Here is a 17,874-nt window from a genome sequence, read left to right on the forward strand (position 1 = left end):
CTAGGTTGACACGATTAAGGTCATTTCACCAGCAAGTCCAGGGTGCTGAAAAGAAATCTAAAGAAGTTGATCTTGACATGGAGAGACTTTTTAGGTCTGCTAAAGGACCTAGTCTGAGCAGAGAGTTTGAAGAACTACTCAAAGCCTTAATAGCTTCTCTTAACAACAATCACTTCACATATAAAAAGGCCCTAGACAAGACAATGAATTTCATAAGAGTGATCAAGGTCAATAAGGACAACTTTCTGGAAGAGAAGATAGTGGTTAATGCAAATGACTCAGGGACAGACAGATGTATGCAGGTGTCCCTCAATTTCCTTGTATCAAGGAGGGAATCTGAGTTAGATATCTTTATCAACAAAGTTAGAGTTATAACTCGTGAAGATACCATGTTATTAACTACACTGAGAGATGCTCAAGTAGCTGCCTTCCCTGAAGCATATCTACAGCCAACCAAGGGTATAGCATACATATATCCAACCACCAGACAATTCAGATATTTCAATATCCCCAAACATTGTGTCATGAGCAACAAGAAGCTTATTATGATCCTAGGAACTAGCTTAAAAGCTAAGAAAAACAAGAATAACAATGATATGGAAATGATAAAGCTACTGAGGAGATATCTGGAAAATGCAGAAGCCAACTTACCCAAAATACAGTTCAACAAGGATGACTTGGATGATGATGAGCAGAAGAAGAATGATCAAAATCCTTCTGGCTCAAATCCTAGTCAGTCCAGTAAGCCCTCTAGGAGCAAGGGTGGAGAGAAGAAGAAGGAGGATGACAAGAAAGATGAAGAAAAGAAGAGAAGAGGTGAGAGGAAGAGCAGAAAGCCTCATGATGATTCATAAACTCAGAAAACCCTAAAAATCCAAACACAACCAACTCAAACCTCAGCTCAACCTACAACATCAACTATCTCAAACATTTAACCTTCCCAACCATCTAAGCCAAAATTTCTGTATAAACAAATAGCAAATTCTTTCCTAAAAATTCCAATCACCTCAAGCCAAACTAATCTCAAGAAAATGACAACCCTACCTTTAGCCAAATCTTCACTAAAATTCAAGCACAAATCTGTTGGGAGAAATCCTAAGAAAGTCAAGCCTGCAAAGAAAGTGGAAGTCACTGAAAGGGCCATCTGGAAGTGTTTTAAAGAATCTGAATTTCTACCTCTAAATTGGTGCATCTCAGATGAAGACCATTTCCAACATCTAGCTGAGGAAATTGTTAGAGTCTGGATTGTATCCCTGAGAGAAGTTAGAATTTATTTTAAGGATGGTACATTCACTCTTCTAGACAAAAAGTTAATGGATTCTTTGGATCCCACAGAAATCAAGAGAGTGATAAGTTTGTTAAAGGACAAGGATACTACTATAAGGTCAAGGAGATCATCTCTAGATGAATGGTTGATTGAAAGGGAGGAAACCAAGAAAAGAGATGAGGCTGAAGCTGAAGAAAGAAGAAGGAGGCATGATGAAGAAATAGACATGTACATAAAAAGATCAGAAGAGTTGAAAGCAAAAGGAATGAGTAGAATTTCTAAAGATGGGAGATTTCTAAACATCAGAGCTGATGAATTCTCAAGATTCTACATAGAGGTTCTGGACCAAGGTTATCTTAAGGCAGCAAGATAAAAACTTGTAGAAGCTCTAAGTGGAACACCTATCATAGAAGAACTTGAAATTCTTGATAAATTGAAGGATCAACTTAGAAAAGAAGCAGATGTAAAACTTGTCTTTACCTGAGTCTTATAATTATTGAACCTTGTGAATCTTATGTTATAAAAGTTGTAATTCTACCTAGCTCTATGTATTAATTTTATTCTCCGTCATTTTAAACTTGGGTTTAGTCTTTTTAACAGGGATGAATTTATGTTAAGCAATCTTCTCACAAATTGGGGGAGATTGTTGTAAAAGACATGCCTATACTTTAACAAGACTAAGACATTTTTTCAACCCTAAGTAAGTTATGTTGTTATCTTAGTCTGTATTTTGTACTTGTAACACTTAAAGTTTGTAAAAATACAAAGGAGCAGAGTGGAGTCTTTTACCTGAAACAGTATCAAGCCTAAGGATTCTATCTGGAAGAAGATCATGCCTTAGAAGAAATTTGAAAAAGCTTGGAGTTAAATAAATTTGTTTGAAGAAAAATACTCTAAGTGAAGATCTCTACAAGTCACATATTTAATGTTATAGAGAAGTCATTCGAGAACCCCAGAATGGCTTATCGAGAAGTCAGGAAAGCTACTAGAGAACTCAGTGAGATATCGACAAGTCAAGAAGACATGAAGGCTGGAGATATCGATAACTCATTTCTTCACTAGAGAACTCAGAGTTATCGACAAGTCTACATTCCTCAGAGAACTCAGAGTCATCGATAAGTCAAGTTCCACTAGAGAACTCAGAGATATCGATAAGTCAAAATTCACTAGAGAACTCAGAGATATCGTCAAGTTAAATTTTAACTAGAGAACTCTGAGATATCGACAAGTTAAATTGACTAGAGAATTCTAAGATATCGACAAGTCAAGAAGCCACTAGAGAACTAAGAGTTATCGATAAGTCAAAGTGAAGATGTGAAGACTAGAGATCTCGACAAGCCAAAATTCTCTTATAGAGAACTGAAGACCTCTACAAGCCAAACTAAATATAGAGTACTAGAGATCTCGATAAGCCAATATACTTATCCAGATGTCAAGTGTTCTATAGACCTAAATTGGAGATCTCGATCGACAATCTCAAAGTACAAGGTTGCAGATCAGTTCAATATCCAAGATAAACAATCAACAAAAAATGCAACAGCTGGATTGACAAGTCTACAAAAAGTAGCTTGAAGAATATGCAATATCAATGGTAAAGATTAACTGACAAAGGAAGATCAAAGTGAACACAGGATGCTAAAGATATGCTAAGCCAGAAATGGAAGATCTACTTTTCTATAAATAGAAATGACAAGTGACAGTTTAGAAAAGCCTATAGCATGTCTTATTATAAACTGTGTAAACCAGCAGTTAACTAAGTTATAAAGTTAACACTAGTCCTTAGTCAGTTGTAACAATTTAGATAGAAATCTTATAACACTCTTGAAGAGAAGCTAAGCTCTTTAACATCAAAGAGCCTAGAAATTTTGTAGCGAAATATTCTTAATTTTAATACAAAATTAAGTGAGTTTTGAAAAGATCTGTGTTCTTTATTCTTGCATGTTTAAATTCCTGCAGTAACACATTTCTATAAGATTAAATTTACTTTGTTCAACCAAGCCAAAAACATTCAATAAAATCCTAAAAACAGTAAAACACATTCACCCCCCCTGTGTGTGTTATTCATTTCCTAACAATCTTCTATTCTCAGAAGAAGTTGCCAAAACTCAGTTCTGACTATTCCTCTCTAAATATCAAAATTTCTTTGTAATTAAGAAGCTCAAATTGCTTGAGTTGCTTGCTTTAGAATTAGCAATAATCTTTTTCATTGCTAAGATAAGCATTCATAAAACACAATGTTTACATTGTGCATTCCAACTCAAAACCCTCATTTAGATTTGGCTAGAGGCTACATGCTGAGGTAGACCTTGATGATGCCAATTCACAGCCATGGGTTTCTTCTAGAACATTTTAGGTACAAGTAGACTTACAATGGCTACCTGGTTTGAGAATGATACTTCTGAGGGGGAAATATTCAAATCCACACCAATTTAAATGGAGGTTCAGCTTGACTGAACAACAACCCTCACAACCATTGTCTAAGATACACTTCATTAAAGTGTTGAGATAATAAGTAAAACTACCTTCATTTATCAATATAGGAAACCCACAATTATGGTGGTCCCTTCCAAAGGTAACCAGGGTTTGATAATGTTATTGTTGGGAATATACTGTAGGCTTGATGATAATTTATCAAAACACCTTAGTAGATTTAAATTAAGTGAATTTTTAACTATCAACGGAAAACCACACTTGTTCATCCGTTGATAGAGTAGCATATATTTCAATAAGTTTTTGTAGTACATTCCTGTATACTGTAATGTCTTAGAGAATTAGAGGTTATGGGATATTCTAAGTCATGTTGTCTAATAGAATGATATGCAAAATAGGTTGGCTAATTGTAAATATTAAATGCCTTGTAATTTTGCATAAATGAAATTGTGTCAACTGATATGGAAATACTTTCAATGGATGATTCTACAAGGCTTCGACCGGGTGACTCAAGATACTCTCAATGGATGATCCAATAGAGACTCAACGGATAATCTACAAAGTCTCAACGGATAATCTAAAAAGTCTCAACGGATAATAAATTCAAATAGCAGTTGATAGTGACTTGACAGTCACATGGGTTGATTGTATACATAAGGAATGTGGCAGCCTATTTGCAGGTTTATGAGAACAAAGAAGCATTTCCATTTCCATGCTTACTTGAAGAAATACAAAGATGCTGGATAGAGAGATGAAGAAACATGTGATTAAACTTAGACATTTTGTTTTATATGTTTGTCTTTTTCATATATAACTTGGTGATATAAACCAAGTGTAGCAAGTAGATTAATTATCGATTGAACTGAGAAATAAAAAAAAGCTACATCTATTAGGAATTTCTCTGTTCTTTTTTTGTAACTTTACTTGTAAGCAGCTGTGTGCATTCTTGCATCACAGAGTTCTCAATCAATATATATATCTGGTGGAAAAGATCAATCCACTAAAAAGATTTTAAATCCTTGTGTTTAATTACTTTGTGTCTTGAATACATATATATTTCATTTCCGCACACTTGCATATTCAAACACAGATATATTTTGGGATAGAGTTTTCTTTATTTCCAAACGAAACCAAGAATTACATTCAACCCCCTTTTGTAATTCTATTGTTAGATTGTCTGGGAACAATTGGTATCAGAAAGCTCTTGACACACTAAGAGTTTAAAGATCAAAACAACTAACAACATGAGCAGGAAGGATGTTGGAGTGAAGATCCATTTTTTGGATAAGGATGACTATAACCATTGGAAGGTGAAAATGCACCTGCATCTTTTCTTTCAAGATGAAAGGTATGTTGATTGCATTGAGAAAGGCCCTCATGTTCCTCGAAGAGCTGCTACAGATGTTGAAGGAGCTGTTGGAAATGAGTAGATAATTCCAAAGCCATAATCAGAATGGACAGATGAAGATATTGAGCAAGTGCACAATGATAAAAAGGATATGAACATTCTGTTCAATGCTCTTGATAGTGTTATGTTTAACAATGTTATCAACTGTAAATCTGCTAAGGATATTTGGGATGCAATTCAAATCATATGTGATGGAACTGAACAAGTGGGGGAAAACAAGATGCAACTTCTAATACAACAGTATGAGCACTTTCATTATGAAGAAAGTGAGTCCTTAAGTGACACTTTTAGTAGGTTTCAAAAACTACTAAATGCACTGAAGCTGCATGGAAGAACCTACTAGAAGAAAGATTTAAACCTGAAATTCCTTAGATCTCTACCAAAACACTGGAAGCCTATGACTGTCTCTCTTAGAAACTCTCAAGATTATAAGGACTTTACTTTAGAGAGACTGTATGGCATTCTAAAAACTTATGAGCCTGAGTTGGAACAAGATGAGCAGTTAGAGAAAGGAAGGAAGAAGGGAGGATCTATTGCATTGGTGGCTGAACAAGAGAGAGTGAAAGAGAAGAAGGTTGAAGTTGTGGAATCTGCACCAAACTCCAGGGTTTATGAAGGCAAAGGAAAAGGGCTAATGGATGAGCATAAAGATCATCTTAGTCAGGATGAAATGGAGGATATAGATGAACATATAGCTTTCCTATCAAGAATATTTTCCAAGCTCAAATTCGAAAAGAAATTTGGAGCAACCAAGCCAAATAGAAACATGGTGGATAAATCTAAATTCAAGTGTTTTAAATGTGGCTTGAGTGGTCATTTTTCCAATGAATGCAGAAATCCTGATTCTTAGAAAAAGAAGTTTGAGCCGATGGATTACAAAAAGATGTACTTTGAACTGCTCCAATAAAAGAAAAGGGATTTCCTGACTCAAGAAAATGACTAGGCAACTGATGGGGTAGATGAAGATGAAGAAACAAGTTATGTCAACCTAGCCCTAATGGCCAGATCAGATGAAGCAGAGGTCAATTCTTTAAGCAATCATGTATTCACTACTAATCTAACACACCTTTCTAAAGATGAGTGTAATGATGCTATAAATGACATGTCAACAGAATTATAATATTTGCGCGTTACACTTAGATCACTCACTAAAGAAAACATAAAAATTAAATATAATAATCTATTTTTAAGTGAGAGGAATATTGTGTTAGAAACTCAATTGGTTGAGTTTGAGAAACTGAAGATAGAGTGTAAGATTACAAAAGATGAATTGACTGAATCCTTGAAGAAAGAGGAAATTTTAATAAAGCAGCTTGAACGAGAGCAAGAGGTAATCAAGGCTTGGAAATCATCAAGAATATAAGTGCCCAAATTGCTAAGGTTCAAGGTATAGAATCATTCTATGAAGAAGCCTGGAAAAAGAACTAGAAGCTGGATCTTGTGTTGGTAGAAGGATTATCAACGGATATGGAATCAACAGATGATGAAGTTTATCCGTCGAAAGCTAAAAGGGATTACTTGTCAAAAGATAAGGAACCATATTCGTAGATTGAAAAGAAACCAATTAGCAAAGCCAAGCTAGCTAAACTAAATGAGAAATATGGATCAGTTTCCAAGAACTTTGTTACATGAGAATCAAATCAATTCAAGGAGACCAAAAAAGTGAATGTGGGGCATCTGCAAAGAAGCAACTGAATGACAGATTTGAGAAAATTGAGGTCAGGGCAACTCCAAAAGGAAAAACAACAGGAATGGGAAAGTAGGAATAAACAAACATAACAACTACACCTGATAAATATGCACCTAGAAAAATTTGTGTTAAGTGTGGTAGTGTTAATCATTTGTCTGTTTATTACAAATCTGCTATGCCTACACCCATGTCTGCACCTCCCTCATTTCCCAACATGCCCGCAATGCCTATAAATGTTATGTCTGCACAAAATTTGAATGCAAAATTTGTTAATATGCCATTTACAACAAATCCTTACTATGCTACATTCAATATGCCTCAAATGCCATTTAGCATGCCATACTGGAATAATATTTTTGCACATAATATGCCATTTCATGTTAACCAACCTGTGCATAATGATTATACAAATATGAATGGTTTTCAAAGCCCTACTATAATGACCAAGGTTGAATCTCAGTCACCTAAGTCAAGTAAAGAAAAGCCCAGGAAACTTAAAAAGAAGGCTAAAAAGGCAGGACCCAAGAAAACTTGGGTACCAAAATCAACTTGATTTGATTTTGATGTGTGCAGGGAAACGAAAAGAGTCTATGGAATCTAGACAGTGGATGCTCAAGGCACATGACTGGAGACTCTACCCTGCTCACTAAGTTCAAGGAAAGAGCTGGCCTAAGTATTACTTTTGGAGATGACAGAAAAGGGTATATTGTGGGATATGGCTTGAATTCTAAGGAGAATATCATCATTGAAGAAGTTGCTCTAGTGGATGGACTCAAACACAAACTTCTTAGTGTCAGCCAGCTATGTGACAAGAGAAACTCTGTAACTTTCAATTCAAAAACCTATGTTGTTACAAATAATAAAAACAACAAAGTGGTTCTCACAGGAATGAGAAAAGAAAATGTGTATCTAGCTGATTTCAACTCATCTAATGCAGATTCTATTACTTGTCTTTTCAGCAAAGCAAGTCAAGATGAAAGTTGGTTGTGGCACAAGAAGCTGTCCCATCTGAACTTCAAGACTATGAATGAATTAGTTAGGAACGACCTAGTAAGAGGGATTCCTCAAGTTGAGTTCTCAAAGGATGGACTGTGTGATGCTTGTCAAAAAGGGAAACAAATTTAAGCGTCATTCAAAAAGAAGCTTGAATCTACAATTGAAGAACCAATGCAACTATTGCACATGGATTTGTTTGGACCAGTCAATGTATTGTAAATCTCAAAAAAAGGTATTTCCTAGTGATTGTGGATGATTTCTCAAAGTTCACTTGGACATATTTCCTCAAATCTAAAGATGAATCTAGTAAAATCATTATCAATCATATAAGGCAAGTCAGCAATCATCCTGATCTCAAAGTTAAAAGAATCAGGAGTGATTATGGAACCGAGTTCAAAAATTCTGCAATGAGGTTGTTTTGTGAAGAAAATGGGATCATGCATGAGTTTTCAGAAGCAAGGACTCCATAACAATATGGAGTTATGGAAAGAGAGAATAGATCTCTTATTGAAGCTGCAAGGATAATGCTATAAGAATCAAATTTACCAACTTATTTTTGGGAAAAAGCTGTAAATACTACATGTTACACTCAGAATATTTCTTTGGTCAATCAAGAAAATTGCATGACTCCTTATCAATTGTTCAAGAACAGGAAACCAACACTTAACTTTCTTCATGTCTTTGGAAGCAAATGCTACATTCTATGGAATCAAACTGAGCAACATGGAAAGTTCGATATCAAAGCTGATGAAGGTATATTTGTTGGATATGCTGTGGGAAAAGCATATAGGGTCTACAATCATAGAACCAACATTGTTATGGAATATGTACATGTTGTGTTTGATGATAAGAAGATTGAAGGACTGCAAGATGAATGTTTCCATGAAAGCCTCAAATTTGACAATATTGAGATGAACTATGATGATAGTGATGATGAAAGTGATCAAGAAATAATTTCTAAGGAATATGAAGAAAAAATCAGCAATAAATGAAGCCCAGAATTCTACATCCGTCGAAAGATAAAGTGCAGCATCCGTCGAAAGACAAAGTGCAGCATCCGTTGAAAGACATGGTGTATCATCCAATGACAGACAAACTGCATCATCCGTCGAAAGGCAAAACTCAACATCCGTTGAACCATCATTAGGAGTTGAAGGTTCTTTTAGATCACACACAGAAAGGACCCCAACCTCAAGTCAAGGATCCGCAAACTCAGGGGGAGTTTCTTCTAATCAAAACTCATTCACACATCAAGACAACTTTGAGGCCTCTTCATCTAGAGCTAATCTACCACAACAAAGGAAATGGACTAGAGATCACCCATTTGAACTAATAATTGGTGATGCATCTTGAAGAGTGCAAACAAGGAAAGCAACTCAAGATGAATGTTTATATAGCAGCTTCCTGTCACAGGAAGAGCCAAAGAAGGTAAAAGAAGCGTTGTTGGATCTTGATTAGGTTTTAGCTATGTAAGAAGAGATAAACCAATTTCAAAGGAATGGTGTATGGAAGATGGTACCCAAACTAAAGGCAAGAATTTTATTGACACCAAATGGGTATTCAGAAACAAGAAGGATGAGAATGGCGTAGTCATAAGGAACAAAGCCAGATTGGTTTCTAAAGGCTATTGTCAACAAGAAGGGATATATTTTGATTAAACTTTTTCTCCTATTACAAGACTTGAAGCCATCAGAATTTTTCTAGCATATGCAGCTCATAGCAATTTCAAAGTCTATCAAATGGATGTAAAGAGTGGCTTTCTAAATGGAGATTTGGACGAGAAAGTCTATGCCAGTCATCCTCCTGGTTTTGAAGACCCCAACATTCCATAATATGTTTATTATCTTTTGAAAGCACCCTATGGATTGAAGCAAGCACTTAGAGCCTAGTATGATACTTTATCAAAGTTCCTTCTAGAAAATCATTCCACAAGAGGTACTGTTGACAAAACTCTTTTCTTTAGAAATGTTAAAAGCTCTAGTATTCTTGTTCAATTTAATGTAGATGATATTATCTTTGGCTCTACAGATAAAAAACTTTGCAAAAAGTTTGCCAAACTAATGTTAAGTAAATATAAAATGAGCATGATAAGAGAAATAACTTACTTTCTTGGTCTCCAAGTTAAGCAAGTTAATGATGAAATGTTCATTAGTCAAACCAAATATATTCATGATCTTTTAAAGAAGTTTTACTTAATAGATTGCACATCTGCAAAAACTCCTATGGACACTGCCACAAAACTTGAAATAAACACAACTGAAAAGTCTGTGAATATTTCAAATTATAGAGACATGGTAGGTTCACTTTTATATTTAACATCCAGTATGCTAGATATAATGTTTTCTACTTGTCTTTGTGCTAGATTCCAAGCTGATCCTAGATAATCTCATTTAGTAGCTATCAAGAGAATGTTCAGATATCTCAAAGGAACACCAAATCTTGGTATTTGGTATCCTAGAGATTCTTGTTTTGATCTAATTGGTTATTCAGATGCAGATTATGCAGGTTGTAGAATAGATAGAAAAAGTATAACAGGAACCTGTCAATTTCTAGGAAACAAGCTAGTGTCCTAGTTTAGTAAGAAATAAAACTCAATTTTTACTTCTACGGCTGAGGCTAAATATATTGCCGCTGCTAGCTGTTGTGCACAGATTTTATGAATGAAGAATCAACTATTAGATTATGGTCTACATGTGGACAAGATTCTAATTTTCTGTGACAACACAAGTGCCATTGCCATTACTGAAAATCCTGTACAGCATCCAAGGACAAAGCACATTGACATCAAGTACCGTTTCATTCGAGAACGTCATGAATGGTACTATGGAACTTCATTTTGTTCCAAGTGAGCAGCAACTTGAAGACATCTTTACCAAGCCACTTGATGAGTCAACCTTCACTAGGTTGGTAAGAGGGTTAGGTATGCATAATTATTCCTAAGTTATTCTGATGTTTAAGCAATTTGTAATGCAGCCAGAAATAAATTTGATTTTTTCTAAAGAGATGAAATTTTGGCTAAGTCAAAATTCATATCTTGACGGATGTTCGTTATCTGTTGAAAATGAATATCCGTTGAATTTCATTATCGGTTAAAAATCAAATATTTTTCAGGGTACTTTTTATCTCGACGGATATTTATCTTATCTCTATCCGTTGAATTGCTTTAATCATAGTCGTTAATTATGTACCTTATCCATCGAATTTACTTATAATATGTATGTATATGTCGATGGATAATCTTTAGAATTTCTACAGTTTACTTTATTTTTAAACAGCTATTTTTGAAAAATTTTATTGGATACTTTAGTGTACTTTTAATTTTTTATTTATTAATTTTTGAGAAAGTATAAAAGCCCCTTTCAATTTTCCATTTTACTTTTATCATTCTCATTGTCATCAAAGCAATTTTTACTCTCTTCATCTCCAAAATCCCTCTTTCTCTATAACTGCTTTCAATCACAAAAATGGCACCTATAGTCAAGATTATATCCCAGCCTGGATTTGTCTATGAGAAGAACAACTCCATGGCACTGGTGGACAGGAACATTGCTGCTTCTGAGGACTATCACAAGATGATGGACTTCATTCGCAACTGCAAACTAAGTTATGCTATGCATGAGTCTCCAGTAATCTATTGTGAAGTTGTGGAGCAGATCTGGACTACGGTTGTGTAAAATTCCAAGGATAAAACCATTGCCTTCTTTCTTAAAGGTAATGATTACTGTATTAATTGTGATGAAATACAAGCTTGCTTCCATTTTCCTGAAAATAACATTAATGTTCCATACACAGACACAGATGTGAGCATCATGCTTACGTCTATGGGATATTCTCTCAATCCTGCCAAACTAGGTGAGATTAGGAGAATAGGCTTTAGAAAAGAATGGAGCTTTCTCTGTGATTCTTTCTTAAAAGTCTTTTCTGGTAAAATTAGCAACTTTGATGCAGTTACTTATTCAATGATTAACATGCATGTTAATATTGCACAAGATCAAAACAGGACATTGGGGGTAACATGCATGTTAATTCAATGTGCTATTTTCAATAGTTACATTTGATCAAAACAAGATCAAAATCAGGGCTCAAGATCAAGAAAATCAGGGTTCAAGGTTAAATAGTTTAAAGCACTTGCAATATTAAAACTGGATTTATTTTGAATATTAGCGTCATGTTATAAAACAGTTCAAAAATATTTGCAATATATCTTGAAGAAAAGTTCAGAAGTACTTGCCTTACAAGGCTTTACAACTATTACTAATCGACTATGAGCCGACTCTGTCGCTCAGGCTTTATTGTATATCCACTAGATCACTTTGGATTCGACCTCAACCTTAAGTCCTTTGATTGGAACCTTACTAAGCTTTTCGACTGACCACCAACTATCTTTCGTCCAATGCCAATTCTCGGGCATTCCGACTAGAACCTACAAGGTCGAAACACCCTAACTTAGACATTCGATTATGCTTGACATATCCTCATTAACAATTTACCCATGCGTTAACAAAACCCGACTCATAACACATATAATCAGGTTTTGTATAAAACATGCGTATATGTATTTACTTATACTCGCTCGACATCCCGATAATCCTCGGATACGCTCCCGTATTTCCGTAGTTTGATTTTCCGGAAATCGAACAGCGTCCCCTTTGTTTATCGGACTTCCCGCCGAATCATCATCGACATCAATAACACAAATCACAATCCAATTTTCATAATTCCACAACCATTACCATACAAAACTAATTACATGACTCATTTCATTTATTTTATAAAAATTAGGACTCAGAATAAATTCATCACCGTCCACAGTCGACTCGCCAAGGCTCAACGTCGACGGCGGTAAAATTCGGGGGTACCCGATTTGTTTCAGGTTTCCAACGCGTATTTCACCGACTACGAAATTAATTTCCCAAAAGCAATTATTTATTTCATAAAATTTAATCAATTTAATTCCTGCAAAATCAAATTAAAATATCAAAACCTATTGCACACAATTAGTCTTAACATTACTGGCCCAAACAGTAAGGCCCAATTAACAGGCCCAATAACACAGTTCAACAGAGAAACAGGGGAGCACAGGGACACGGTCAGCAAACACGGCCAACAATCACGGCCACCGCCGCATACACAACATACACCAACACACGCACACAACACACACACTTCACATGCATACGCACACGAACACATATGTACACACACAACACATATATATAACCCAACGGAAGCCACCAAGCCTCACCGAAATCGGGCGGCGGCTGATTACCGGAAAAAGAAACAGGCAACAGGAACCGAAGAGAAACAGGGAAGGGAAGAGTGAACAGAGCACCGGGATGGAAACGCAGAGAAAAGAAAAGAATAAGACGAGAGAGAGTTTTTGAGGAGAGAAAGGAGAGAATTCCAGGGAGATGGAAATGAGAGAGACAAAGAGTTGGGATGTTTATCCCCAAAACAAATAAACCGACTCAACCTCCTATTAACCAAAACAAAACACGTGTCCTTGAACCTCCTGAAGCCGAATTTTATCGCATAATATAAAATTTATCGAACAAAGCTACAATTAGAAATGAACCGAAATGTTTCCAAACAAATTTTAAAATTTTACAAATATCCAGGAGTTAATAAGAACATAAATTTGATAATTTAAAATAATTTTCAAAATGCCGTTTGTACCCGCATTTCATAACTAAAGAACCGAGCTGCACTTAAAACAAATTCAGAAAATCACGAAATAATATTATAATATTATAAATATCCCGAAGTCTATAAAGACATAAATTTTGAAATTTTAAGATAATTTCTGAAACACAATTTATACCCGCTTTTATCAATTAAACGAAACAACGAGCGCATGAAATTACTCCCGAAAATTTCCAAAATAATTTTAAAATTCTCGGAATATTCCAAACTTAAATAAATATGAGTTTCATAATTTTTGAAGAATTCTGGAATTAAATACAGATTTTACAAGTAAATATAATTAGAAAATCACACATAGTTAAATAATTAATGAAATATTGATTTCTAAATTTTATAAAATCCCAAAAATAATTATTGTAATTATAGAACCATAATTTTTTTTAAAGATATTCCAAATATTTATGCAATTAAATTTGCACTAAATCCACTTTTAAAATTGAAATCAATTCAACACGACTCCCTAATTAATCACGCGGACAACTCGGTACACCATAAATCACCCATAGATAATAATCAAACAACACATAGCGGTCAAAACCAATACACATATTTTATCTATTTAATAACTTCTATAATTACATATTTAAATAATTCAAAAATACACGAGTCGTTATATCCTCCCCCCCTTAAAAAGATTATGTCCTCAGAATCTGGTCTAACTAACAAGTAAGGATATTTGTCAAGCATAGCTGACTCTAATTTCCAAGTAGACTCTTCTACTCGAGGATTTCAAACGTATTCACTAAAGATATACACTCATTTCAAGGACTCGCCTTTAACGATCAAGAATTTGGATTGATTATTATATGTAGAACAAACTTGGACGAGAGCCCATTGGCTCCTAACCAATTGCTTAATTCAAATCAAATACTTTTTGCTTTAACATTGACAGGAAAAACACATTATGTGTACACACTATTGTGACGGTCACATCAACTTATGAACAACTTTACCTATATTTATCAATACCTCGAATGGTTTATTAATTTTAGTACTTAACCTGTCCCTTCTACTCAAACTTATCCAGTCTCTTTCAAGATGAAACTTGTACTAACACTACTGGTCCTATTTCTATACTCATATTCTCTTTCGATACAATTTCGCCTTCTTTCTTTGTTTACTCCGAGCTACTTCAATCAATATTACTATATCCTTGGTGTGCTGAATTAACTTAGGATTTGACAACTTCTTTTCTTCCACTTTATCTAAATAAAGAAAAATGGGAACCTACACTTGCGTTCATATGAAGCTTGGTAAAGTGGCACTCCAAAGCTGACATTGATAATAAATGATCATTCCAGTGTTTCCTTAAAACTCAATCTCTCAACATATCTTACATTTCCTGAATCACTTTCGTTCTTAGGTAGTTGTTAATGGATTAATTCAGAATCTTTTGTTAATTTTAGTCAAAATTTGATTCTTGAAGACTCAACGTATAGTTTCTTTCCTTCTGATCTTTGGAGAAAAATCCTTAAGCATTCTATACATACTTTCTTATTCTTTGAGTAGCTGAGGATGTTATCAATAAATACAGTTTGCTTATCTAAGTACTCCTTATACACCATGATCCTTAATTCCTTATAGTCACCTGATACACTTATTATTTCACGTAATATCACCAGAGCTTGCAATGCTCTTGACTCACTTTAATCGTAATCTCTGATATGTTCTCAGGTCGGATCTTAAATTAATCTCCGATACATAACACACTTCATGAATTAAGTTTCGTAAGTAATTAATTCTTTGTAGGGGTCACTTATTCTTATTTGTTGTTTTATCCAACTCCCGATAATCAGTACATTATCTCATAATTTCATTCCTTTTCTCCATCAACATCACTAGTACACTTTACGATTCACTTCCTGTAAACCACTCCTTGGTCTTCCTTATCCACTAGGCCTTTAATACTTCGCCTTAATTCTTTGACATGTCAAACACTTCCTAACTCATCTTGAATTTTCCTGATTATCACTATTTTTCTTTAAATTTATGTATATCTTGGCATTTCTTCAATAAATTAAATACTTGATATTGTGAATTCCCTATGGGATCTCATTTCTTAATCCTTCTACTTATAGCATCCAAATGCTGAAAGAAAATCCAGGAATATCGTGATTGTTCTTCTGGGTGCATAATCTTCCTCTTACCAACTGTTAACATCGTGATCCATTATCTTCCCTTGACATCTCCTTATCTTTTCTTAGCAATTCTGACTGAAAGGTCATACTACCCATCCTTCTTTCCTTGGGATTATATGTCTGACTTCCAACTTCAACTTCTAAAATTCCATAATTAATTCTTCTGGTACAGTTTCTATGTTCATTCTCTTCTTTTTGCTTACCGCCTGCCTCTACATTTGCTTTTCCTCGTTAGTACATAGTTCAAATTTGCATAGATCTTACACTTTTCTCCATACATATCATATTTCCCAATCTTTCAAAACAAATATTACTACTGTTAGTCCCAATTATGAGTAGGATACTTCTACTCATAAGGTTTCGGTTATTTGGGTGCATATATAATAACTTTATTGTGCTGCATCAACACACGTCCTACTCCCTTATAAGAAGCATCACTATAAATTACCAAATCTCCTTAATACCTTCAAAGTAATAAAGCAGGTATTATAACCATTCTTTCGTTTAACTCCGCAAAACATTCTTCACCCTTCTCCATTTTATATAAACTTCTTGTTTTTTCTGGTTAGCTTCATCCAAGATATTGCAACTTTCAAGAAATCTTGCACAAATTTCTGATAGTAACCGGCCCATGATAAAACTTCTTACTTTTGTTGGTGCTTTTGGTCTTTCTTCATTCATAGTAACTTTAATTTCTACTGGATCTCCTTTGGTCTCCTTTTCACTAATTATTTATGCTTCCTACCATCAAAACTTTCACCTTGTAAACTTTTCATACCACATCTTTCTTCTTCGACTTCCCGGCTATCATTAAATGCTTTGCATGGTCCTTCGTTGACTTTAAGTAACACAACTACAACTTATCCAGATATCCCTTAAAGATTTTGTCCATCAAGTTCAAATATCACTGGTATATTGGTTAATCCAAATGACAATACGAGCATTTTATAACACAGTACTTAGTTCTGAAAAATATATTTGATATGTCCATAGGTTTAATCTTTAATTGGTGAAATACAAAGTCTTAAATCAATCTTATAAAAGTACTTTGCTTCTTTCGTTTGATCAAACAAATCATTGGGTCGAGGTAACATATACTTACTCTTGATAGTAAACTTGTTGAGTTTTTTCTAGTCGACGCATAATCTCATACTTCCATTTTTTTATTAACAATTAGTACCGGTGCACCTCATGGAATATACTGGGTCTAATCGCTTCTTCTTCTAGCATCTCTTGCATCTGCTTTGCTAACTTCCTCATTTTAACTGGTGCCATTTTGTGTAAGGCCTTAGTCACTGGCTTCGTCTCAGGTGCTAAGTCAATCGCGAGCTTCATTTCTCTATCGGGAGAAAATGTTGATAACTCATCTGGAAACAAATCTTGAAACTCCTTAATTGCTATAAAATCTTCAAATTTTGTTTGCTTCTGACTTTTATGTATCCCATAATCACCATAATGCTCATACCTTGATCACCGTAATCATCATTAACAAATTCTTTACCTTCTTTTATCTTCTGAACCTCACCACCTTCTCATTTGGCACCCTCGGAATTATCTTTTCATCACGACGATCTGTCTGGACATCACGCTTTAATAGTTAATCCATTCCTTAGAATAGTGTCAAATCCTCTTATCTTCCATGATATCAATTCTTCACAACTTATTGCTAGAAATCTCAATTCCACCATTGGTACTTACTTATTTAACAATTACACGTTCTTGACTTGCTAGTCCTTTAATCATAATCTTATCAATTCAACAGGGTAATTCATCCTATCAAAAAAACATTGAGAGATAAACAACTAAGTTTCTCTCACATCTTTTAATACTTTACCGCATAAGGTATCCATGATAATCATTCACGTCACCGCATCCGTATGTTGAATAACATATTTCACAGACAAATCATAAACTCTCGTTCTTGGAGACGTATTCCTTATTGGAGTAGATTCCCTTGATTATTAGTGCATCCTTGACTGGGTTAGTGATTTTCAATTCTCACCATATGCCCTTATTTACTTTTTATGCGTGAGAGGTAGATGGAACTTTTCCCGCTTGGTCCATAATATGTTGATTTCTGTTTGAAAAACTCTTGCAAAGAACGACAGTACAACGGAACAACTAGAAGGATTCACAATTCAATAAAAATTAGAGTTGAAAAGAAAGAAGAAACAAGGATTTAAATATGAATGAGACAACCACATTGGTACTTAAGATGGCCAGTCTTTCATACCATATGGCA

This window comes from Apium graveolens, chromosome 10 (genome assembly GCF_009905375.1).
Source record: "Apium graveolens cultivar Ventura chromosome 10, ASM990537v1, whole genome shotgun sequence".
Taxonomy (NCBI): Eukaryota; Viridiplantae; Streptophyta; class Magnoliopsida; order Apiales; family Apiaceae; genus Apium; species Apium graveolens.